The 9,561-nt window shown below is 39.9% G+C and overlaps 1 pseudogene; it reads left to right on the top strand.

Moving 5' to 3' along the window:
- Positions 1-3,381: 3,381 nt before the first annotated feature.
- LOC100013225 (fructose-bisphosphate aldolase A-like) lies at positions 3,382-6,841 on the top strand (annotated as a pseudogene).
- The last annotated feature ends 2,720 nt before the right edge of the window (positions 6,842-9,561 follow it).

Genomic DNA, 9,561 nt, shown 5'->3' with positions numbered 1-9,561 from the left:
TCTTAGTACCATCATCAATTCCCCTCATCCTTTTTTTTTGTATATCATTTTATAGGCTTTAATGCCCCAATATTTTCCTATGAATGATTCTTCTAATTACTATTTTTGAGAGTTACAGATAACATTTTCCCCACATATTAACATATATAATTTGATCTAATTGTATCCCTTAAAGAAGAGAGTTTGAATAAAGAAATATTTCTCTCCTTTTCCCTATCTTTCATATTTACCTTTTCATGTTTCTCTTGATCTTTATGTTTGGATATCAAAATTTCCACTTAGTTCTGGTATTTTCCTTACAAATACTTGGAAATCCTCTATTTTGTTGAATACCCATACTTTCACCTGGAAGTACATAGTCAGTTTTGATGGATAGGTGATTCTTGGTTGAAGACCTAGTTCTCCTGTCTTTCTGAATATCATGTTCCAGGCCTTGTGGTCCTTTAGAGTGGTAGCTGCCAGATCTTGTGTCATCCTGATTGGTGCTCCTTTGTATCTGAATTGTTTCTTTTTGGCTTCTTGTAGGATTTTCTCCTTAGCATGAAAGCTCAGGAATTTGGCAATTACATTTCTGGAAGTTGTTTTTTTGGGGTTTAGTGTAGAGGGTGTTCTATGAACTCTTTCAATGTCTATTTGGCCCCCTTGTTCAAGAACTTCAGGGCAGTTTTCTTGGATAATCTCTTGTAGTATGGTGTCAAGATTTCTGTTTATTTCTGGCTTTTCAGGTAGACCAAAGATTCTCAAATTGTCTCTCCTTCCTCTGTTTTCCTGATCTTGTCACCTTGTCAGACAGATATTTTATGTTTTCTTCTATTTTGTCTGTCTTTTGGCTTTGCTTTATTAATTCTTGCCATTTTACAAGTTCATTGGTTTCCAGTTGCCCAATTCTGGTCCTTAAGACCTGTTTTCTGCTTTAATTTTTTGGTATTCAGCTATTATTTCTTCAATTTTTTTGAACCATTTCCCATTTCCCTCTCCAGAAGGCTTCCATCTTTTTTATAAGATCCATTTGTGGTTCTTTCAGGGCTTATGGACAATTTTAGGGTTTTTTTAGGTGTTGCCTTTGTTTGAGTTTTGTCCAGTTTTTCCTCTGTAGCCTTGGTTTTTCCTCTGTAAGAATTCTCGAGGGTCACAGCCTTCTTTTTGCTTTTTTGTTTTGTTTTGTTTTTTTGAAGTTTTTTGAGGCTCCTCTGAGCAATTAGCCATTTTCCTGGATGATTTTGTGGATGTTTTCCCTTCCCTCTTTAGTCAGAAATCTGAGTCAGCTGGACAAGTTCTCTGTGTATGGAGTTAAGGAAAAAGGATTTTGCCTTAGGCAAGCTCTCAAATCTCTGCAGTCCTTCTTGGTGCTATCTTCCCAGGGGCGCTCAGGGGCTGTGCTCTCATGCCCGCCTGGTTTTCCAGTCTAGCTGCTTTCAAGGTGGTTCTCTGGCAGTCCTTATCATCTCCCAAGGACCTAGAAGTGCCCCTTACTCACTCTAGAATTACTGTTTGCTCACTCCCCGGCTCTGGCGGGCGTGCTGGCTCCGGGCACCTAAGTTCTGTGCTCCCTCACACGCTGGGGTTTTCCACCTCACTGCTTTCAGGGGTGGGTCCCTTGCGGTCCTAGCCAGCTCCCAAGGACCCAGAAGTGTCCCTTGTTCACTCCAGTGGTGCCCCTTGTTCATCTTGGTGTGCGCTGGCTCTGGCTCTGGCTCTGTAGGTGGGGGTGGGGGAGGGTGTATCAGTTTGCGTTTCAGTGGAAGCCCTTTCACCCTCTTACAGACTGGAAAAGCCCCAATCCCATGTACCTTCTATGCTGCCCCCTACTGTGTAGCTCCTCCGCTCCTCTGGAAATGATTCTTAAGGTCTTTTGGGGTAGTCCTTTTCGGTGTGTACTGGGGAAAGGGAGTGACCTATGTTTAGACTGCCACCATGTTTACCTGGAAATCCCAATAGAATTCTAAAAAAAAAAAATTAAGGCTTCGAGAAAGAAGACAGTAGAGAAATTTTGCAAGCCACATTTTATTTCCATGCACCCTGCATTCTCTCAGCACCACTGCCCTTGGCTCCTGCTGCCGACTGCACTCCTACCCCTGCTGTTGCTGCTGTTCTGCCTCCCAGCCACTGAGCAATCTCTGCCCAGTCTGCAGCCTCCACCTGCCTGAGACCAGATCCCTGTGTTGTGTCTTTTCAACACACAACCTGGGAGTTCTTAAGAAGTGGGTGCAGTATAAATCCCTTCCCCTCCCGCCCTACCCCAACATGGGTTTACAGCCTGTTCCAGCCTTTTTTTTTCCAGCAAGGGACCACAGCATGGAATAGAAAAAACCATGCTATTCAGCCCCACCCCCTTCTAGTTTTCAAGCAGATTTGTTTTAAAGCTGACTCTGGGCTGCGACTGAGGTTTTTTCACAGGGAGGGTAGTTATCCCAAATCAGTGTATTTGAAGTCAGAATTTTGGGGAATAAGCTTGATTTTTATTTTTGACTCAAAACACCAAAGAATATTCTTTTGCTCATATGCAAATGTTACTGTTTTCCCTCAAAGTTTTGCCTCTAGGGAGGAGGTGAAAGAACAATATTTTTCCAATCCTCCTAGTTAATTCCTTTACCTTCCAGCCAGGGTCCCTTTTGTTTATCCTGTAAATAAAATCCATTCTGCCTTTTTTTTTTTTTTGAGGAATAATGCCATATCAAAGAGTGTTTGAAACTCTGAAACAATTGTGTTGGTAGAGCTAAAAAGTCCAGTTTGGATCTACTTAATTCTTTTACTGGCAGTTTTTATTTTCATTGCATATTTCCCATTTTATTTACTTCTCCTTAAGAGTAGGCAGCAACAAGCTAGGCTGCTTGAATTTCAGACCACACTGTAATATTTTGACAAAGTTTTGAAAATTTTAAATATTCTCAACATGTAGAATGGAGATTCTGCCCAGTGTGTGTATGAGGAACTCCAGAGGTGTGACAATAAAGCTGTTACTCTGTGAAAATAATTTCACAAAGCACTCACACGGTTCATGGCCAAGTTAAAAAAGGAAATGGAGGGGATTTCTGGGTAAGCATGGTGGCAGTCTAGACGCAGGATGCTTCCTTTCCTCAGCACCCACCAATATAAACTACCTCAAAAGACCAAAAAACCCAAATTCATAAGAACAAAGGGACTCTACAGTACAGCACAGCATTGAAGGCATGTGACATTTGGGCATTTCCACAATAGAAGAGGGTGAAAAAGCTCCCACCAAAATGGGACCTGATCCACCCTCCTCCATCCCACCTACAGAACCAGAGTCAGAGCCAGCACTTGCCAGAATCAGTGAGCCATCAAGGGGTCCTTGGGAGCTGACTAAAACCACCTACACCTGAGAGCAGCTACACCTGAAACCCCGATGGGCTGGGGAGCATGGACCAAGGGCTCTCCTGGAAAGGTAGTGCAGAGAACGGCAGTGAACAGCAGAGGCTGCAGAGATTCAAGAGCTTACCTCAGGCAGAATCCTTGCTCCTTAACTCCATACACAAAGAGCCTGCCCATATCACTCAGATTACTAACTAAAAAGGGAAGGAAAAATCTCCACAGTAATGGCAAATTGTGCATAGGAACAACAAATACCCTCCAAGAAAAACAAAAAAAGGCATTGACCCTTGAAAATTTTTACAGAGGAAAAACCCAGGCTACAGAGGAAGTAGAGGAGGAAATTCAAACAAAATCAAAACCTTCCTAAAAAATTGGAAATTGTCCACAAGCTCTGGAAGAATTTAAATTGGAGCTCATCAAAAAGATGGAAGCCTTCTGACAAGAAAAGTGGAAAATAGTTCAAAGAGAAAGTAAAAAAAAATATAGCAGAAAATCAAAAAATTAAAGCAGAAAACCAGGCCTTAAGAACCAGAATTAGGCAACTGGAAGCCAATGATCTTGCAAAACAGCAAGAATCAATAAAGCAAAGTAAAAAAAAAGACTGACAAAATAGAAGAAAACATAAAATACCGCACTGACAAGATGATAGATCAGAAAAACAGAGGAAGGAGAGACAATTTGAGAATCATTGGTCTACCTGAAAAGCCAGAAATAAACAGAAACCTTGACACCATACTCCAAGAAATCATCCAAGAAAATCGCCCTGAATTAGAAAGAGAAATTCCATTTTAAATCACCATAGACAATATAAAATACTTAGGAATCTATCTACTGAGACAAACACAGGAACTACATGAACACAACTGCAAAACACTTTCCACACAACTAAAACTAGATCTGAGCAAATGGAAAAACATTAACTACTCATGTGTAGGATGAGCTAACACAATAAAAATGACCATTGTACCCAAACTTATTTATATAGTTAGTGCCATACCCATCGAACTTCCAAAAAACTTTTTTACTGAATTAGTAGAAACTGTAACAAAGTTCATTTGGAAGAATAAAATATCAAGGCTATCCAGGGAAATAACAAAAAAAAATGCAAAGGAAGGTGGCCTTGCAGTACCAGATCTCAAACTATACTATAAAGCAGTGGTCATCAAAACAATTTGGTAGTGGCTAAGAGACAGAAAGGAGGATCAGTGGAATAGACTTGGGGTAAATGACCTCAGCAAGACAGTCTATGACAAACCCAAAGACCCCAGCTTTGGGGACAAAAATCCAGTATGTGATAAAAACTGTTGGGAAAACTGGAAGACAGTGTGGGAGAGATTAGGTTTGGATCAACACCTCACACTCTGCACCAAGATAAACTCAGAATGAGTGAATGACTTGAACATAAAGAAGTTAATAGTAAGTAAATTATGTGAACACAGAATAGAATATATATCAAACCTTTGCGAAGGGACAGATTTTAAAACTAAGCAAGACTTAAGAGTCACAAAACATAAAATAAATAATTTTGATTACATCAAATTAAAAAGTTTTTGTACAAAGAAAACCAATGCAACCAAAATTAGAAGGTAAGTAACAAATTGGAATCAATCTTCATAACAAAAACCTCTGACGAAGGTCTAATTACTCAAATTTACAAGGAGCTAAATCAATTGTACAAAAAAATCAAGCTATTCTCCAATTGATAAATGGGCAAGGGGCATGAATAGGCAATTTTCAGTCAAAGAAATCAAAACTATTAATAAGCACACGAAAAAGTGTTCTAAATCTCTTATAATCAGAGAGATGCAAACCAAAACAACTCTGAGGTCCCACCTCACACCTAGCAGATTGGCTAACATGACAGCACAGGAAAGTAATGAATGCTGGAGGGGATGTGGCAAAGTCGGGACATTAATTCATTGCTGGTGGAGTTGTGAATTGATCCAACCATTCTGGAGGGCAATTTAGAACTATGCCCAAAGGGCACTAAAGGACTGTCTAACCTTTGACCCAGTCATAGCACTGCTGGGTCTGTACCCCAAAGAGATAATAAGGAAAAAGACTTGTACAAGAATATTCATAGCTGTGCTCTTTGTGGTGGCCAAAAATTGGAAAATGAGGGGATGCCCTTCAATTGGGGAATGGCTGAACAAATTGTGGTATATGTTGGTGATGGAATACTATTGTGCTCAAAGGAATAATAAAATAGGGGAATTACATGGGAACTGGAACAACCTCCAGGAAGTGATGCAGAGCGAAAGAAGCAGAACCAAGAGAACAATGTGCACAGAGACACTATGGTACAATTGAATGTAATGGACTTCTCCATTAGTGGCAATGCAGTGATCCTGAACAATGCAGAGGGATCTATGAGAAAGACCACTATCCACATCCAGAGGAAAAACTTTGGAAGTAGAAACACCGAAGAAAAACAACTGTTTAACTACATGGGTCAAGGGGGATATGACTGGGGATATAGACTCTAAATGAACATCCTATGTGCAAAACACCAACAACATGGAAATGGATTCTGATCAAGGACACATGTACCCAGTAGAATTGCGCATCGGCTATGGGAGGGGTAGGGCGAGGGGAGGGAGGAATAGGATATGATTTTTGTAACTAAGGAATAATGTTTGAAATTGACCAAACAAAAAAAAGGAAATGGAGAACTTCAGCTCCCAACTGTAAGTGGTCTTCCTGCCGGTAAAGTCACCATTAAGGTCAGCAGTTCACCTCTGAGGCCAAGAAATTACCAGTTCAGCCAAAGAAAAAACATGCCTTGCCAAGTCCCAATGGAGGAAAAGAAAGCTCTCTGAAATACTTTGCAGAATTGTTGTTCCAGGCAAGGGAATCCTGGCCACAGATAAAGACAACATTTCAAAGCAGCTGCAGTCCATTGGAACTGAGAACACAGAAGAAAATCTCTGCTTTTATAGGCAGTTATTTCTGACAGCAGATGATAGAGTGAACGACTGCATTGAAGGTGTCATCCTTTTCCATGAGATGCTTTACCAGAAAGCTGATGATGGTTGTCCCTTTCCCAAAGTCATAAAGGTCAAGGGTGGTGTTGTGGGCATCAAAGTGGACAAAGGTGTAGTGCCCCTGGCAGAGACCAATGGAGACACTCCCACCCAAGATCTGGATGGGCTAGCTGAGTGCTGTGCCCAGTATAAGGAGGATGGGTCTGATTGGGGAAAATACACCTTCTCCACTTGCCATCATGGAGAATGCCAATGTGCTAGCCCGATATGCCAGCATTTGCCAGCATTTGCCAGCAAAATGGCATTGTCCCCTTTGTGGAGCCAGAGATCCTTCCTGATAGAGAACATGATCTGAAGTATTGTCAGTATATCACTGAGAAGGTTCTGACTGTTGTCTGGAAATTCAGGAGCTGCAGTCAGCGAGTCCCTCTTTGTCTCTAACCATGCCTACTAAGTCAAGACCTTCCATCTGGGTATGTCCTAACACTCCAGGCCATCCCTCAAAGTCCAGGAAGAGGCTGAGATCCCAGAGATTTGTGCTCTCCCATTACTCCTAACTTGTGTGGTATTGTTGCTCTATGCTGAATCTAATAAACTGTCCTCGGCCCACTTTTTCCAATAAACAACTATTTAACAAGGAAAAATAAAAAAGGAAATGGATCTCATTTTGGGGTCAGAAACCTTTGTATTCTATCTCTCCTTGGCTGACAGTGTGTCATTGATTATAATCTATATATTTTTATTTATAAACTTTTTTATTATTGTTTTTCCTTGCATGTGCAATATAGTATGAGTTTAATTTTTTCCCTCTTTGTATTTGAAGCACATGTCACCAGTATTGAGATTTTTAAAAACTTTTTTAAATTTTGCAGTAATATGTTTAAAATACATTTGCCTTAATGTCAATGCACACCTAAAAAGCTTTAGACTATAAAAATAATGCCATTGATTGCTTAAAAAATTATGGGACTTTTGCTTAATGATTCTGTCTGATTCCAGGAGAAGGGAATACAAAAAGAGCCACTGCATAGTGCCAAAGAAGCACAAAGCAACCTGCATAGTGCCAATAGAGCAAAAGGTCAAAGAGACCAACCAATCTCAGTGGGATTGATGAAATTTTGAGCCAAGACAAGAGGACTTGAACTTATTTGGTGTTCCAGGTTGCAGCTGTTTGACATTTCAGAGGCAGGTCTTCCTCATCCTACATTATTATATCAAGCAACTCACTTTGGCTCCTACCTGGCTCCCATAATCTGGTCCCTTTTCTGTCTTTCATAGTGTGGCACTTTCTGTAGTCGTAGCTCCTGATTGGGTAAGTGCATAATTGCTTAAATCACTTTAATTTGGCCCTGATTCAAGGACCTGTTATAGGTTTGTTTTTCCTTTACCTAAAATTTTTACACATAAGACTTTAATAGTTTGAATTTCATCCAGAAGTTATTTTTTCTCTTTTATTTGGATTTTTTGATGTTGATTTTCTTTTGCCAATTGATTCATATTCCTCATAATTCAGCCATGCATCCCTGAGTGATCCCTGTGTTTGTCACCATCCTCCTCAAGGGGAGACTGTATTGTTATCCTATAATGCAAAGTTTAAATTCTCTTGAGATAATTTTAGGATAAGAAACTTGTTACCTCCCTGAATCCAGAAAAAGAACTGTTTGCAGGAGTCATGAAGATGTCTGCAGAGACCACACACTGTACCAGAAGATACAGAGTGAACTTTAAATATGGTGAACTTGAACTGGGGGTGGTGGGAGGTGGTGGTGAATGCATTTGTTTTGAATGTATACTCTTATGCCAAAGGGGACTACCCCCTAATTGGCTTTTTGTCAATGCATCTAGCAATCATTGATTTTCTTCTTTTTTCCTTTTATCCACAAATTATTGCAATTTATAAGTTAGTTATATTTAAAATGATCCCTTTTTTGACTGGTTTCCCAAAAGGACCACAGGGGAAAATGTATAAGTGGAAATCTTGAACCCCAGGGCCACATTCCCCAGAATTCCTTTTGCATTTCCCAGCATCCTTTCCCTTTTAAGTGTGTTTTTACATTATTGTTTATAACTTTCTGTGACTTGTCCCTCTGTCTTTTCTTTCTCGAGACCATGGCTTGAGTTAGCTCCTTTTTAACTCTAGTTTTTATTTTAATAAATCTTATAAATATAATATTTGAGTTAATGTATATTAATTTTAATTTTCACTCTAGGGAATGGCAACAAGAGAACAAGAGTGTAGCAAGTATAATGGGGTTGTGAAGGTATTCCATGCATTGCAATGGATATGAGAGATACTATTCCCAATTTCCAGCATCAGGGTCAGCCTGTAAAAATGCATAGAATCAGGAGATGGGGTGCTAGTGGGAAGAGCAACGATGTCACTGGATTACAGAGAACCTGGGGGGAAGGAGGTAATGGATAAGAAGATTGGAAAGGTGGGAAGGGGACAGGTAATAGAAGACTTTAAAAGCCAACAGAGATTGTTACATTTGATCCTGTAGGCATAAAGAAGATAACTAGAAATTACGGAAATTAATTTGTACTTTAAAAAGATCAATTTGATAGCTGAGTGAAAGAAGGAGGAAAAAAGAAATAGGAAGGAAGGAAGGAAGGAAGGAAGGAAGGAAGGAAGGAAGGAAGGAAGGAAGGAAGGAAGGAAGGAAGGAAGGAAGGAAGGAAGGAAGGAAGGAAGGAAGGAAGGAAGAAATATGAATTGGTCTGCATTCAGACCTCCATCTGCTTTCTCTAGAAGTGATTGGTATTTTTCATCATGAATATCTGGAATTGTCTTGGATCCCTATATTGCTGAGAATAACTAGATCATTCATAGTTCATCAAAAAATATTGCTGTTGCTGTATACAACGTTCTTCTGGTTCTGCTCATTTCACTTTGCATCAGCTCATATAGGTCCAAGTTTTTCAGAAAACATCCTGTTCATCATTTTTTTATAGCACAATAATATTCCTTTATAATCATAGGTCACAACTTGTTCAGCCATTCCCCAATTGATAGCTCCTTGATTTCTAATTCTCTGCTACTACAAAAAGAACGGCAATAAATATTTTTGTACAAATAGGTCCTATTCCCTTTTTTAAAAAAAATCTCTTTGGGGGACAGCTGGGTGGCTCAGTGAATTGAGAGCCAGGCTTAGAGACGGGAGGTCCTAGGTTCAAATCTGGCCTCAGACACTTCACAGCTGTGTGACCCTGGGCAAGTCACTTAACCCCTTTTGCCTAGCCCTTA

Source organism: Monodelphis domestica, chromosome 2 (genome assembly GCF_027887165.1).
Source record: "Monodelphis domestica isolate mMonDom1 chromosome 2, mMonDom1.pri, whole genome shotgun sequence".
Lineage (NCBI taxonomy): Eukaryota > Metazoa > Chordata > Mammalia > Didelphimorphia > Didelphidae > Monodelphis > Monodelphis domestica.
The sequence above is the reverse complement of the archived record's forward strand: the minus strand, read 5'-3'. Positions and strand labels throughout refer to the sequence as shown.